At 39.9% G+C, this 16,478-nt stretch overlaps 1 protein-coding gene across 1 annotated transcript in view; it reads right to left on the bottom strand.

Annotated features, from left to right (window-relative positions):
- Positions 1-16,478, bottom strand: part of kcnab2a (potassium voltage-gated channel, shaker-related subfamily, beta member 2 a) — an 80,507-nt gene that overhangs the window by 51,537 nt on the left and 12,492 nt on the right. The window lies entirely within an intron of this gene.

Raw genomic sequence — 16,478 nt, 5'->3', positions numbered from 1 at the left:
AGTAGGGGTGGTAAACCGCAGCAAAGACTAGAAACTGCTGGCAGTTCCTGACTGCCAAAATTTCAAATGTTGCAGAATGGTAGATGAGACGACACAATAATGGTCCACAGTTGTCTTTGGTTTTGTTCTTTTTTTTACTTAGTAATGTGGGACTGAACTTAAACATAAAACTATATTAAGAGAAGCAAAAGATTTAAAACAACAATCAGGAAAAGAAGGTTAAGTGAGTTTATTTGATATATTAACTCCCTTTTTGATAGGACTGCTACACACCTCCACCACTAGATGGAGTGATGTCCCCATTCTGCCGACATGAGCGGCATGAATAAACCATCAGACCAAGGTAACCTCTGTAGTTTCCCAAAGCTCTGGGGTAAAGATTTTAACATCTTCCCCTTAAAGCTTATGGATACCAGTCTGGAAAAAGCTGAGCAATTACCTATTCAGACAAAAGGATAACCACATTATGACACAGAAAAATGCAACTGTCAAATGAGGTAAAAAGCCAGGCAACAAGCAGCACACACTAACGCATATAAAGATCTTGATCCTACTTCATTGTCCTATAGCTCCCGTACACTGTACATGTGTGCGTGCATGACATCAAACTGTGGCCGATCCACTGCTTAGAGCGACTCGATTCTATGAATAATTCAAAGTGTCTGCCCAAGAAGCAGGCCACTGCTGTAGAGAGGGTTACAGCAAGAGAGCTGGGCATCAGTGAGGATTGGGTGGGTGGTTAGGTATACACAGATGCCATTAGCACACAATTAAAATACCTCATCAGACCATTTCAAGTCAACACCATGGCCTGGGAGGGAGGGGAGCAACACTGCCGATGATCTGGCCCAGTTCACTGTGGTGGATAAAATAAAATGAGGAGTGCAGCAGAGAGAGTGGCATCTATGTCACCCTGACAAAGCTGTGAGCCGAGCAGCCCATGCTACCCTTTTTCACCAGTGGCTGCACACACGTGAGTCATGGCTCGTAACCGACATCGTAGTGATAACATGAAGGTGACTTTCTCCTCCCATCAATTTCCCAGGCAGGGAATAAGGAGTCCCCATGTTCCCAAGGACTCATTTAACGCTCCCTGCCCATTCATTTCAATCATGCCATGATGGGACACAGGTCATCCCTGCTATCAGGTGATGATGATGGCATGACCCTGATGGGTGAAGGCATGGCAGTAGATCTACTATACGGGACAGCAAAGTCCGCCTGGATCATTTGTCACTGATGTGGATTAGAGGACATGCTGGGTTGGATGTTGGTTGGGCATACTTTTCTTGCAGAAAAAGCTTCTTACAGTCATTTGTCCCTGTTAGGACTTAGGGTATTTAGGCTGATACCAATCCACACTGAAAGAACTTGCCAAGTATTCAACATCATCTGTAACTTATGTGTTTCTGTAAGATTATTATTGGCAAGGGCAGGGCTCCGAAAAGCCTATGAAACTGCAATAGTCTTAGAGTTGGGGAATATTAGCCAAATATTATTCCTGAGGGCCAGCGTCTGTGAGGATTTGCAACTTTTCCTTATCTCTGTCTCTCTGTTGGTTGGACAAAACAAGTGATTTGATGACACTTTTACACAAAGGACCATGTATGAATGAAATTTAGCAACTAAACGAAACAACTAACAGTCGCTTTATCACTTTTGCTGGCAGAAACTCTAACTATATAAAAATAAAGCAGCTCAGTAAAATTAATTTTACACTTCAGGGATGTGGCATCAGTCCAAATAGAAGACACAGATGACTTTAACAAGCCAGACACAATAACATTCATCTACACAATAAGAACATACAACTGATGCAAACTGGTGTTACAGTTACTGTTGCATTTGAGTCCATTTAAACTGTATCCCTTATCAATTACATTAAAAAAAATCATGCAAAATACATCATGTCAGGTGAATAACACTGATTGGTCAACACCCCAAATTTCAACACATGGCAAATACCAGCTCCACTACATCACAAAACTAAAATCCTATAGTAAAGCACATTTGAAGTGAACAGTGGAGTGGAACCTGACCTGTCCAATAAGCGCGTGGTTGCATAAATTAGGAAAAGTACCACATGGGGCCTCTAGGCTCCGGTGCCTACTCTTACCTTTTCTGCAGTTTAATGTAGTAGGTTATCAGCTGTTTTTACCTATTTAGATACTGCATAAAACATTTGTGTTTACACATGGTCACTGACTGTAGCACATTGTAGAGCAATGCACCAGTCTCAAAGAGGTGCCTGTAGTGAGCTGCAGTTTGAGAGGCTGCTGCTGCTGACTGCAGCAATGCGGTACACTACAGACTCATCCTGGCTCAAGTTAGAGGGCTCAGATTTACTGCACTAATGGACCAAGGTGCACTTTGCAGATTAAAACTGCAGACAGAGAAAGAGAGAGAGGGGAAGTACCAAGAAAAGTGGAGAGAGAAAGTAGTTTATTCTTGAGCACAACCATCCTGTTTCCTGCTTGTGTTCATTCATTCATATTTAAAAACTCCAAGATGCGAGAGCAGAAAAGAAAGTGACACTGTTGTATAGATTCATAAAGGTTAAAAAGTGTTACTGCTATCTGCTGCTTGTTAAAATTTCTTAATTTTGAGAAACCATGCACCTATGTCTGGGTGCATGGTGAGCCTTCAAAATGGGCTTCCTGGTTTGTATTTTATCGTCTCACCAGCACCCTGTAGCAAGTTACAACACACCCACACCAATGCAGCCTTGCGTTTTTGATGCAGTGTTTTTGTTGATTTATTGGCCTGAAGCCTCAGGACTATTTTCAATGTGTATGTTAACATGTCATTACAAATTGTTTCACTACAATACACCACGCAGGAATGTGCTGTTCATTTTATTTGCCTAAATAAAAAGAGAGAGAAATCTATCTGCCCTTTCTCCCCTAATCTGCCTCCGAAGCACATATTTATATTTCACATTAGCACAGAAATACCCCATAGCTTGATCAGCTAATTCAATCAGGATTATTTTACTCGACAGTCGACACTGATCAGGATCATTACATCAGTGTTGGTCAGTCATTTCCATGAACCAATTTATTACACTTAAAATTTTCACACTTTAGTCCTTACTTATATCGAGGCTTGTATTTGCAATAATTCATTTGTATAAACAACTTGTCTGTTGTCTGGTTTACACAGGTGTTTCTCCAAATTATGACTTGATCATGATTTGACTTGTAGGTGTTAAAACATTTGTGTGGTTAGATTTGGAAGAGGTGAAGCTTCCAAGTTACCTCTCGTTGTACATGTGAAAGATGTATAATGACAATAAAAGGCATTCTATTCTATTCTATTCTATTCTATAACAGAAGAACATGATGCATGGACTTCCAGGGAAGCTGACAGTAGTAGTGCCTATAGTACTTAATGGTCACCATTACAGAGCATGTCACAAAAACATATTCCAAAACTGTAATGCAGGACTTTTGACAATTAATTGCTAGCCTGTAGAAATTAAATGCAATACCCCAAAATTATACTAAATCTCAGATCTTAGAAACAACTCTTCACAGCCACCTAAATTAAGAGGCAATAATGTTTGTCATATTATATATTTGCATGAAAGAAAATGATGATTTTTAATGATTTTTTTTAGATGTCAAATATTGATATCAGTATCAGATTCATACATCTAGTCAGGCTCTAATATATATAATAAACTATAGACCTTTAACATTACAGCTGGACAGAGGCAGTGGTAAAAAAGGAAAGACTGTCCCAGACAAGCTGAAGTAATGAAAAATGTGCATCTCCATAGGATCTGTTGAGCTCGTCTCGTACACCTCAGTCTCTTCTAAACAAAATGCAAAACTGAGTCACAAAAGGCTGTTCTTCATGCTTTCTATCCATAAATCCACCTACACCCAGCCTGAGTGAATTCCCTCTTGAGACAGGGCTTACGTGAGCAAGGCAAGCAGGCAGCCAGTTCTGGCCTGGAAAGCACAGCACGGTGTTGTGTAGTATGTTGGCAGCTGCAGAAAACACACATGGACCCGAGCAGATGGCTGCGGAAGAGGGAGACAGGCTAACAGACGAGAACTGCCGGGGATATCCTACATGGGAGTTCAGTCAGGCAGAGAGAGAGGGAGAAAAGCTTACCGTGTTCTCCGTCAGGCTACAAAGAGGATTCAGACGGAATCTCCTCTTCTTCTTCTTCGCTGACATTCATCAAAGGATGAAAGTCAAAACCATGTAAAGATGCGAATCCATGTCAGTGCATCATCTTTACTCTCTCATCATCAGACATACAGTTTGTGGTTTTATAAATGGTCTCCTCTCTGTTAAGCTGTGGAGGGCCCTTGATTACAGAAGCAGTGCAGGTCACTGGCTGCCAGCAGAGAAAAAAGCTAACAGCAATTTGCATAAACAGCCTATTTATACAGCAAACTTCTGATACAAATCCTCCTCCCCCCAGTTAAAAGAAGTTAAAAGCGCAATTGAGAGCTCCGCTGTCAGAAATCATTAAATTCTAGGACAGCTGCAGCTGTTTTACACAGAGAGGTTTACCCCATATTATAATCAAACCTTATGCCATGACCATCATCAGCTGCTGTGACTGGGCCAACATAGATTAGAGTTCAGCTGCAAAGGTCGAATGTTGTGCATTTACACATTGAAAAACTAATATGACTAAGTTACTGGTTCTTGCTTTAGATTTCATTTACACCAGACTTGTCACTTGTATTTGAATTCTATCACTCAAATACACTGACCCATCATTACAGCTAAGTGTGGTCAGCTTCAGCCTCTTGTACACTTTGCTATATTAACTAATTTAACTAAATTTTAAACTGTCCAGAAATTCCAGACCTACCTTAAGAAATAAGACAAAAACATGATCAAGACTTTTGCCTTGATCAGAGCTTTTGTGTATAAATAATACATGAAGTATCCCCATTAAGTCTAGTGCATATCTCTCACTACCTGGTTTATATACAGTATAAGATATATGGTCCCAGGTTGCCTGTATCACTGACAGCATGAAGATGAATCAGCACTCTGTATGTCCTTGCTCAACATTTCCTTTATGCACTTGTGCTGACTTATAGCCAACCTCAAACATTAAAACATGGTGCTACAGAAGCTGCTACAGAAGTACCATCCAGTGCAAACACAAGTCAGGTTTACAGACCATCTGGAAATAGAAAATGAAGGAGCTGAATATTACAAGCTAGCTGGCAAGGGACTGTACAGCTAACCTGGACCTGTGAAGCTGAAATGAAGCCTTTGCAAGCACTGCAGGGAGAGAACATGCTGCAGTGAACCAGGGGCACTGAGCAGCACACTGCAGTAGAAATATGAAACCATCTTTCTTTTCTTCTGGTTCCATCCCAGCTATCACACAGCACACTACAGAAAAATAAATATGACAAAAATTAGGTCCGGAGAGACGGGTGTGATGTTAGGAGGTGTTTCTGTCTTGTGCCTGCTTCAAATTCCTGCACTTGGCACATGGTATTTAAACTGCAAGTGTCCATCAAGACTGGACAAAGACTGAGGAGCTTTAGGTTGGATCACGGTGTTGGGCTGACCTTTTTACCATATGCCAAAACCTGTTAACCTAGATGGGTTATGTTTTCAGACCACATCCCATGTGCACTTTAAACCACCAATCAAATGAACTGTCTGTCTTTGCCTTTCTGGCAGGTTCAAATGCCTGTTAAAATCACAACTGTAAGCAGCCAGTCAGAAATGTAACAATGATAATCCATCTCACTTTCTTTGGCTGCCAAATCCCTCCACTACACATACTACTTTCTCTATGCTTTACATTCCAGGAGTTTGTTAGGTTACTAACATCTTTTCACTATGTCTGCCCTGTTTTATTTATTTATTTTTTATCCTTGTTGAAGTACTACATATCAGTGCTGTCCGCATCACTGCACATGTAATGACACATGAGCATGTGCAGGCTGTACTGAAGGGTTCAATTTTTAGTTCTGCATAGGTGAGCAGAAAGCATTAAGTTGATTCAAGCTGGGCAGAGGGACACAGAGTGGCAGAGGCTATCAATACATCTAAATCCAGTCACTCATTATGAAGGATCAAGAGGACAGCAGCATATCAGTAAAAACTATATTAATACCATTAGTTTAGTTCTGCACAACACACAGTAACTGTGTGCCATTTGCCTGCACGTGCAGCCAACTACAGTACTCCTGTGTTCCTGTGCTGTAGCCAACGTAAGCATCATTAACACTTCTACTTAATACTGCATCAGTTTTGTACACACCAAGGAGAAGTTTTAATGCTTCTATAACTGATGGATAGAACTGTGGCTCTGGCTAGGCCTGGCTGGAAACTAGGCCTCTGACATTTTGGTACTTCCTCATTGTAACAGCCTTACTCAAGCACAAAACCAGCGAGAGGAGGGAGCTTATCCAGCCCCCCCATCTGAGGGGTTGATGCAACAATAACCATAAACACAGACATTATAGCCGGTGGTGGTATTTAAGTTATCTGCTGGATTTAGCTTTTGTGTAGTCAGCTAAGGATTCCTTGGAGTCTGTGCAGATGGCAGAGAGCCACTGCAGCAAGATAAGAGATGTTCAATATTCAGCTTCTGCTGCTGGTGTTCTATTTATACAATTACACTGATCATTTAAATAGATTGTTCAATAATTCACAGGATTTTTTTATGCATCGTCCCAATGTCCTCAAATACAAGCCCTTGATACCTCTAGTATTTTATTTTCCAACCATACAGGATTCAATCTCCTCCCTCAGGGTGCTACCATGCTACTCTGACAGATGCTGTTTCTAACTGAGAAGGAAAACATTGAGAGTATGGTCCAGAGTTCCTAATGAAATCTGGCGCAAATGCAGCAAGTGGCTGGCGGCTCTTTGAACAGAGTCTGAGTGGCCCCGGGAGAAGCAGCCTGCAGCGACTAGCAACACATCTTCTGAGAGGCAGGAGAGAAAAAGGGGAAAAAATAAGGAATGTGCAAAGGAGGAGGAGAAGAAAGTAGAAGAAAAACCTGCAGTAGACATTGTAAGGAAAAAGCTGAGTGGGCACTAGAGACCAGGCTGGTCCAGGGAGGCCCTATGGTGCAAAACAGCAGTGCTATGCATCACTTCTCCCACTGTGGTCTTTCTACATCTCAGACCTTCACTTACGTCCTCTCATATCCTGTGGTAATACTCGACACTTGGTGGCAAACACCTTTACAAGGCTTTCACAAAATGAATCATTTGAATACTTAACACTTACTATGAACACTTACCAGAACCCATGTTCTGGAGGTTTACTGTTCCAGTAAGTACATTTTGTATTTAATTCCACTACTTCAAGCAAATAAAAGTCTTCACTGTATATGTTTTAAAAAAATAACAAGCATATGACAAGATAGTGGTTGCATTTAGACTAATAGATATTTATAAAACCATTTTATGCTTTAATTTGACATGATGATGGTCTCAGTACAGCATCCTGCCGCCACTTTACTGGAACAAGATATGCTTTTCCTGTTCCTCTGTGTCATCCTAACCAGTGCAAGGTCAGTGAAGAACTAACTGAGAAAATGTAAGAAGGAGGTGATGTGTCTGTGGTATTATCTCACACTTACTTTTATATTTCTTACTGCTGCAAATGTGCTTTCACACATTTCATTTCAAGTTCTGCCATGGTGTTAGTATGGTTGAGCATTGCACAGGAAGGAAAGCACCCGCTCTCTTAACTGTAATGCAGGCTATGCTTTTCAGAATCGTCAAGTACAGCTCATCGACACCATCTTTGTGCTTTAGGCTTCAGGTTTCAATCTAAATTCATTGGTTATGGGGTATCCTTGTGCCTGGGGGTTCAAGAAGCTGATTATGTGACAACAACATCCCCGGGCTTGATCTTTGATGCAGTTCGTCCTCACTCTCTCACTACACTATCTGTCTCTACCTACTGGATGTTAACTAATAAAGGCCAAAAATCCCTCTAAAAACATTCTTTAAGAATGTGTTTGATCACAGTCATGACAACACAAGACTATTCATTCAATTATATGACATATATCCTGTTATAGGGGTCATTAAATTATGTTTTCAAAATATGATATTCAAACAAAAGTTAAAAAAAAACTGACAATAACTTTATGTAAAAATCTGCAATATGGTATGTTAAACAACATAACAACCTACAACTTTTTAATTATGTGTCTACATGTCACACCTTCAATATAGTGTATATAATAAAAGAAAACATTGCTGTCCATTCTCTCTTTGTAAGACTCTTAATAGAGAAAGTAAGCAAACAACTTCACCTCTGCATATTGATTAATGGTTTTAACCTGCCTAATCCCATTCTTGGTCACAACACTGACAATCTATCACAGCATACAAGGAACGCCATGTGGCAAAGTGAGTCCACACTGAGTGATGGAAAAAATTCTGGATTAGTCAACAAACCTTTTTATACCCACCATGTTATTTCCTCAGAGGAAAATATCAGAGGAGAAAACCAAACTGGGCAAACTGCAAGTATTTGTGCCGGACAGACATGGTAAGACACATTAAAAAGAAAAAAAAATCACAGCTGATGTAATGTGTACAAATACAGTTCCCACCAAAAGAAACACCCGACTTCTGTCCACTGTACTACAGCATCCTGTACATAGGCTGTCAGTGTATCACAGGATTAAAGTGAAGCATTGTGACAAACTAGCAAATTACACATACAGTACAACCACCCACTCACCCTTCTCACACTCTTCACTCACACAATCCATGCTACTTTGCCCACTCAGTGTGGTAATGTTGACAAGGATGACCAACACGCTCAGTCACACCAAGAACATACTGTACATGTGACAAAGTGCATGCACACTCCTAACAACACGAAGAGTTTCTTGTATGCTGATTCCACTGATCAGATTTGCGTGGAGGTAAATTCATGGCCACCAAAAGTATTGTTGTATTGAATTTCTGCTTTTTATGCAGTAAACTGTTATTCCAGCATTTCCTATCAATATAGTTATCACAGATTAAATGCCAGCACTACATATGCATTTTTATCAGACTGCATACATACAGACTAAGGGGAAACATTACTTCATTTCATAAGTTTCATTAACTGTATGTTACTTTATAAAATTGAAAATAGCAGATGGGGGAGGCATCATACTCACCTTCACCTATAGTCATAGTGGAAACAATCATAAATAGAGCCTGGGATGTTTCATTGGCCAATTTCAGCTGACTGCAGATAAATCACTATTGTTGTTTATAACAGCCAATAGGTAACAAGAAACTGGAAGGCCAAATATAGGAGTTTGCATTACTTTATTTCCAGCCTCATTATCATGTAGTCTGTCTACCAGAGAGCACTGTGACTCCACTTTTAACACAAACTAGCATCACAGCTCAGCTGACTGCTGGTGAGCAGAACAGAGTCAGCGTTTCTCATTCTGAAATGCAATACATTACTTGGGTGATATTAAACCAATCCCCCTCCTTCCGCCTTTTGTATAGCCTAAATAAGCCCGACAGCAGTCGTGTCAGCCATGCCTGGTTTTGCTAGTTTTACAAATTTGATTTTACATTTATTTGTGAAACAGTCAGTAAGAGAATTCTGGCAATTAAATTCTAGCTAATGCCATGGCTTGTTGGGGGAAGACAGCTAACTGAGCCATTAACATATAGCGTTATACTCATTCTGCCAACTGGTGCTTTGGAAGCATGAGTACATCCCCAGCAGTCTGACTCATTTTCAAAAGTTATCTTGTGGTTTGGAGAGAAAAAAAAGATGGTTAACAGTGTAACAGCTGGGTTGCAATGTCTGATTACCAAGCTGAGAAAGAAAAAAATCTATGCAGACACAGCTACCATATCAGGATATACTCAGTATTAAAGGATGTGGATTAGTGTTTGGGACATCCTTGGTGACAAGTAAACAGAAGAATGTCGTCACTTCTGTTGGCAGGCAGAGACACTTAGGACTATTCAAGTCCAGATGGGCTCCATACTGTGCCTTTGAAATGGCAGTAAAACCCTGAAGATTTGTGGAGCACAGAAAATCTGCTTGTCTGACATAGTATGTGTGATTCACATTAAATGCCAGCTAAGGGAGGTTGCAGCCTTTACTGTGGTTATCCGGTGTGAGACAGTGTTAGGTTCTCCTCTAGCCATCAGCGTAAGATCAGATCAAATCCTTCTGTATATAAGCATGAAGTGCACAGGGTTCCATCCTTCTGATCACATACATGTGTGCAGATCTGACTCGCACATGAATGACTTGGCAGGGTCACTTTCCACACACAAACACACGCGCACACAGAAGCTTAGGACACTAGTGAAGCTGCTCTTTTATAACAAAACACTGCTTCTTACAGTGGCTCCAGAGTAGAAACATCATTCACTTATCTATGTGACTCCAGAGGGCACTGCAAATAATTGTTTGATAAAGTTACTCTACATATACAGTAGTATGATTGAATAGGCCTACTGTAAACACAAAACTCCAGTATCTCAAGCAGCTGGTTACCGGCTTGTTTTGCTGTGTGTTATGGAAGCAGGGAATTGCCTTCAAACAGAATCTGTGTAACAACACAGGAGCTGCAGTGCAGGAAGCATATAAAATACACTGAGCCTTCCATTGAAAGTAGGACAAAGTTAATGGCTAGATGCAAGTGCCCACACAATGATTGTATGGTAGTGTATGGATGCATCTAAGCATGCTTTAACATAGTAGCTATGAGTTTCTATAGGAAGACAGAAGGAAGATTGACACCAATTGTCCATCTCCCCTTTTCTTTTTCTGTGCAAACACAAACACACATTGACATTATAACATTACTACCTACACAAACCCTTTGTACTTGCGTGGTCGAGCATGAGAATAGCACCAGGTTTCCTCAGGCATATAGGGTTAACGTCATGCTGTTTATTCATGTCCACATACATGCCGTTGGCCTGCCCATGGTCTGCGTCATGGACAATCATTGTAGAAGTTCAAGTGTTTGTTTACCGGCTGTTTTCTGTGTCCCTGAGACAACAGCAGCTACGCTCTAAGAAGAGAGGGCTTCTGTGTGTATTAAGGTAATAGCACTTGTTTTGATCCTGTGTCAGTGCAATGTGTCCAGGTGTTACGGTGAATCAATGTGCCATCTGTACTGTTACATTAACCTTGGTAATCTGTGAGGCTAACAGCAGGCAACGTGTAGGACTGTGAAGATGTGAAATACTGTTAGCAGCAGTACTGCACCACTGAATGCGTGCCTTTGCTTGGACTCAGTTGTTACTATTCTATTGTTAATTCTTCTCAGGTATCCAGCGTATGACCATTTTACACATTACTAAATATTTTTGTTGCTTCACTGCCATGCAAGTCCTGGTAGACATGGTTGACAATTGTTTTCTGAGTAAGAGACACTCTGTGTTGCTTCTACAATACATACAAACATACATACATATAACAAAATCATTAGAAAATTGACTGTACCTTCATTGTTCATCCAAAAATCATCCATCCGGGAAATTCAGAGCTGAGTGGCTTTTTGACAGCTACTCAAGTTTGATTACTCAATTAGTCAATTACCAGAAAATTAACTGATGACAGTTAATTAATCAATTAATCATACAAATCCGTTTTCAAAGAAATCCCAAACTGTTCCTGGGTTCAGCTTTTCCAGTGTAAATGTTTTCTCTGTTTCCTATCACTGTATGTTCACTACCTTTGGGTAATTGGATTATTGAAGAGGCTGGAAACACAGTTTGCAGAGGTGGCTTTAGATTATGGGAACTAATGACAGGACTTCATATATATTAAACATTTGATTTGTTGTTAACCATTAGTTGCTGCTGTAATTTGTTTTTTAACATAACATGGTATGTCACTGGTAGCAGTTTGCTCAAGACTCATCCTAATCACAGTCACAGGAAACAACTTCATCCAACCTCATCCCCCCAAAACCTTTATTTATTGTAGTTTGAATGTAATCCTGAAAGAGGTAACAAGGGACATAAGTTCTGTCTCGTGTAAATGCTTTCCATTTCTACCTATCTCAATATCTTAATTTCTGTCTGTTTCTGTCTCCAGAGGACAGACTCTCTGCTCCTATAGTGCTGTCCATCTGTCTTTAAACCTGTTTTAAGCAGCCATTGTCTGTACATATCACTCTGCCTCTGCCACAACAGGATATGGATTTCTTCAGGATAATGCACTGTATTTTAAACAATATGTGTAGAATTACTCTCCATATCCTCTTTATATCTGTTTCCTTTCAAAGCATTTCTTTTACATGAAAGTTTTAAGATTTTCTCTAATAGTGATCTAGAAAATTATATTTATTCTACTGTACTTTGTGCAAGTTAATTAAATACAGTGCATAAATGTACACTGACAACATTTTACTATTTATACAATAAACACTGTTCAAACAGAACAGATTTTTTATATATATACACTGTGATAAATGGAACAAAACAAGTTTGTACAACACATTCTTATGATTTAACAATTTATTGATATGCAACATAGCATTGAATGAAATTAAAACAACTACAACTACACTATAATGTCCAAAAACATTATGAATAATGGTTCTCTTGTTTTTTGAAACACAGAAAAGGCAGAAAAGTTCAGCTTGGGGTCTGTGGTGAACCCAATTTAACTAGTTTAACTTACAGATAAAGAAGATGGCAGGACTGAATTGAAACAATTAAACTAAAGATGCTCTGTGAAGTTTTAAATCTGCTGTGCACCAGTGTTTCCTAATTACAGACAAAAATGGCAACAAAACGACAGACAAGACAAAGATTGCTGGCACAAATTGAAAAACATCTTGCTTTGCAGCTGAAAATTGTCTGCTGATGCTAAGTAAGAGAATATCAAAAAGATTACATGTAGTTTGTAAGTATGCAAGCAACACAACACCACTTAGCAGAACGGTGATCTGCAGAAAATATTTAGCAGATACATCTCATCAAACACTGATAAGGATGGGGTTCAGCTGTACATGACCATGCTGGGTCCCAATCCTGTCACCTAGCAAGAAGAAGAAAGTGCTACAGAGGACACATCCATAACAAAGCTTGAATAACCACAGAGTGGAAATACTTCAACCTGTCCAACAGTTTCCAGGTTGTGGTGTGACATGTCGATGACAGGGACAAAATCTGGCATCAACAGCATGTACCTATTCTGCCTGGTGTCATCAACCCAAGCTGGTATGGGGGGGGTGTGAATATATTTCTGCCAACCATTAGGCCCCTTAGTATCAAATGATCACTGTCTGAATGCAACCGCTTATATTATTATATATTATTATTATATAATAGTGCTAAACGGGTGTATCCTTTCTTGGCTACTTTTCTCTGGAACAATGTTTCCTAAACATGGCAGTGACTTCAGTTTATGCTAAATGTGCCCAAATTCCCAACACTGCAGAATTAGGATGAGGTTGTTCGTATGTAAATGTGCCACAACAAAAGCTGTAACTGTGACACTTTCAAGTCAGACAGGGACGATAAAAGTTTCCGGGACCTTAATTAATCCATTCTTCATTGTTCTGGAGGCCAAAACGAACTTACTCTGCATAAGCAACATGTGCCAAATAAAACATTCACTATGGTAATTATATTAAGGCTGAAGGGAAGTGAAAATGAAAATCCCTGATTCAAATCCTCTGTCTCAACACTTTGCTTCACTGAAAAAGTACTACACAGCAGATGAGTGCTTGGACAAAAATCACTGCCACGCTAAGAGCTGACTATCAAAGTTTTAGGAGCGTTTCACTTTGAAAGTGGCACTGCTGCAGCACTAGCCCCAAAGAGCTAGTGCATAGTTACTGCTAACTTATTTATCACAAAGGTGACCTACGTGCCTGCTAGCTGCCTTTGAGGGTAGGTATCTGCCAGTGACCTAGCAATGAGTGGTGTCTGTCAGTGAAACAGTGCCATGCCAGTTACTGTATTTTTATGCTTGTGGTTTTTACTTTTATTACTATTTGTAGCAATTATAATATAAATCATGATAATGATAATAATATTAATAAATATGTTTCTGAAAGTTTCAAAGTCAATTCCTTCTAATCCTAATTACCCATTTACTTGATTAATACCCAAAGTATCTGGCACAATACTTGCTAAGTTGCAATTACTTACAGCATACCCTACAACATAAATCTTAAGCTCACACACAGACAATCTGATTGGAAATAAGGACAGTTTTTAGATCACAAGTGTCTTGCCTCCAAATGAGGTCAGCTAGTGATCTAAAAACCTTAAGCCACAAGGTTCACCCTTTTGGCTTAAGGTTTTTAGATCACTAGCTGATATATAGGGACTCAGAAGTCAAGCCTATGGTCCTCACCAACAACCATTCAGAAAGGCAGGCACAGCCCTTTATGTACAGAGCCACAGTACTTCCTGCCAGGTTTGGATATAAAAGAAGCTCACCACAGTTACTCAGCAAGAAACTCAACCCCTCTTTCATAAACAATTTTTTTCATTGCACTTTTCTCACTTACTGCTGTCACAGTTCATCATTTGTAAATAAGAGTCAAACTTTGTCATGGTATGATTGTTTGATGAGACAGTAAATGATAAGATTATATTATTACCCTGCCCCGCCTGTTATCTCTAGAAAAACATCAAGTGCATTATCCACGCTGATCTTGCAGGCTATTTTCTAATGGGTAGATTTGACAAGTACTAACAAATAGGTAAACACGTACACATATTGACAGGTTTGTCTCCTCTCCTAGTGCTCTTTTTCTCTGCATCTCTCTTTCCATCAATCTATAATCACCCTCTCCCACTTCTTTGTCTGAGAGCTATGTACCAGGTCAGCCAGCCCTCTGCTCTCACTGCAGCACAGACAAACATTAGGACTGACAAACCTCTGGGGCCTCCCCTAACCAAAGATTTTCCTAGTGGACTATGTGTCAATAATTCCAGCCATTAGTCAACAAGTCGTTGCATGCTTATACTACTATGATATCAATGTAATTATTTGAATATATATTTATAACAAGCCTTTAAAATATACATTTTACGTGCATGCATGAGGTGAGCCACAGTGACACCGGCAAAAGCAGTAATGATTCTGAATGTGATGGAAAAACAAGCAAAATGTTTAGATGCTACGTGGCTAACATTAGGCTACTTTAATGTTTAAAATAATAAGCCTTGTTTGAGGTGGATGAGTGTTAGGTAAATGTCTGCAGAGCTTGTTGCAATTTCATATATTTGTGTTCATGACTTCTTTACATCAGTAATAATGCAACTTTGCTAATGTGTGCTTGATCTCATTACTTAAGATTTGTGCCCACTCATTTCATCCTTGTCATGTGTGACAATTAACAGCCTTAGATTCCTCTTAACCTATTTTCCTGAACTATTTACTCTTTTGGGACAACATAACGGAGATGGGCCATAGCCTTTTTTTAGTCAGTAGCTGGCCCAACCCACATGCGCTGTGGACAACTGTAGAACCCCGGAGCAGAACAGACATAGCCTGGGCCTGGGTGACGGATGTACAGGCACAAAATGAACAGGCAGTGACACCATTCAAGGCATCTGCTCTCTTAACACTTCCCCTAATGTCAAACAGACTGACAGAGCACCCACAAGTCTAATTTGTGCACATCACAGTGAAATAAACCAAAGTGAGCTAACCTAAGGTGTGTCATGTTGGCATAAAATAAACACTTAACATTATGGGTGTAAGCTGGTGATTAGTATGCTAAGCAGGCTACAGTATTGGAGTTTTACTGATGTAGCAGTCAAGAATCAGGAAAAAAAAAAAAACCCACACAGGGCTCAGGCTTCAGACTGAGGCTTTCTAATCAATCTCAAGTATTTGTCGCAAATACAGACATGACCCCAATAACTCAGCCATCACGAACAGCACGATGTCTCATAAGTCACATACACACGTCAACCACAACAGTCCCCGCTAAATCGTTATTCACACTTGCAACATTGTTGCTGTAATTCACATTGACTGTCCACAAAGTGTTGTGTTGCAGTGTGTCATGATTAACCTGGTTTGGGCTTTGTCGAACGCATCTATACTCACAAATCACGTCTTACTCTCTCTCTCTCTCTCTCTCTCTCTCTCTCTCTCACGCACGCATGCACGCTCGCACGCACGCACGCACTACTTAAACAGATGACCAGAAAAACGAACATGGCAAAATAAATCATGATGATCACACTGAATCTGTGCGAGATCAGGGATCATCAGAGAAACCCCACTGTATATCAGCTCTGACCTGTATGATCTAATTGTAGCTTGTATGTGTGAAACTGTGTACTGTGGTATTCAACCTGTGACGTTTGTGGTTAGGTCCTAGCAGGCAGCAACATGCAGACACTAGGTCACTCTTCCTTGATATAAATAGGAAGAGTAGATGATATAAAAACAAATTTATGAAACAAAACCTTCAGAGGGAATTAACAGAGGCACTACTTCACCTAGCATATATTCAGAGTGAAGCTTCCTTTTTAGACAAAACTGATTGTCA

The sequence above is a fragment of the Toxotes jaculatrix genome, chromosome 3 (genome assembly GCF_017976425.1).
Source record: "Toxotes jaculatrix isolate fToxJac2 chromosome 3, fToxJac2.pri, whole genome shotgun sequence".
Lineage (NCBI taxonomy): Eukaryota > Metazoa > Chordata > Actinopteri > Toxotidae > Toxotes > Toxotes jaculatrix.
This window is presented reverse-complemented; position numbering and strand designations above follow the sequence as displayed.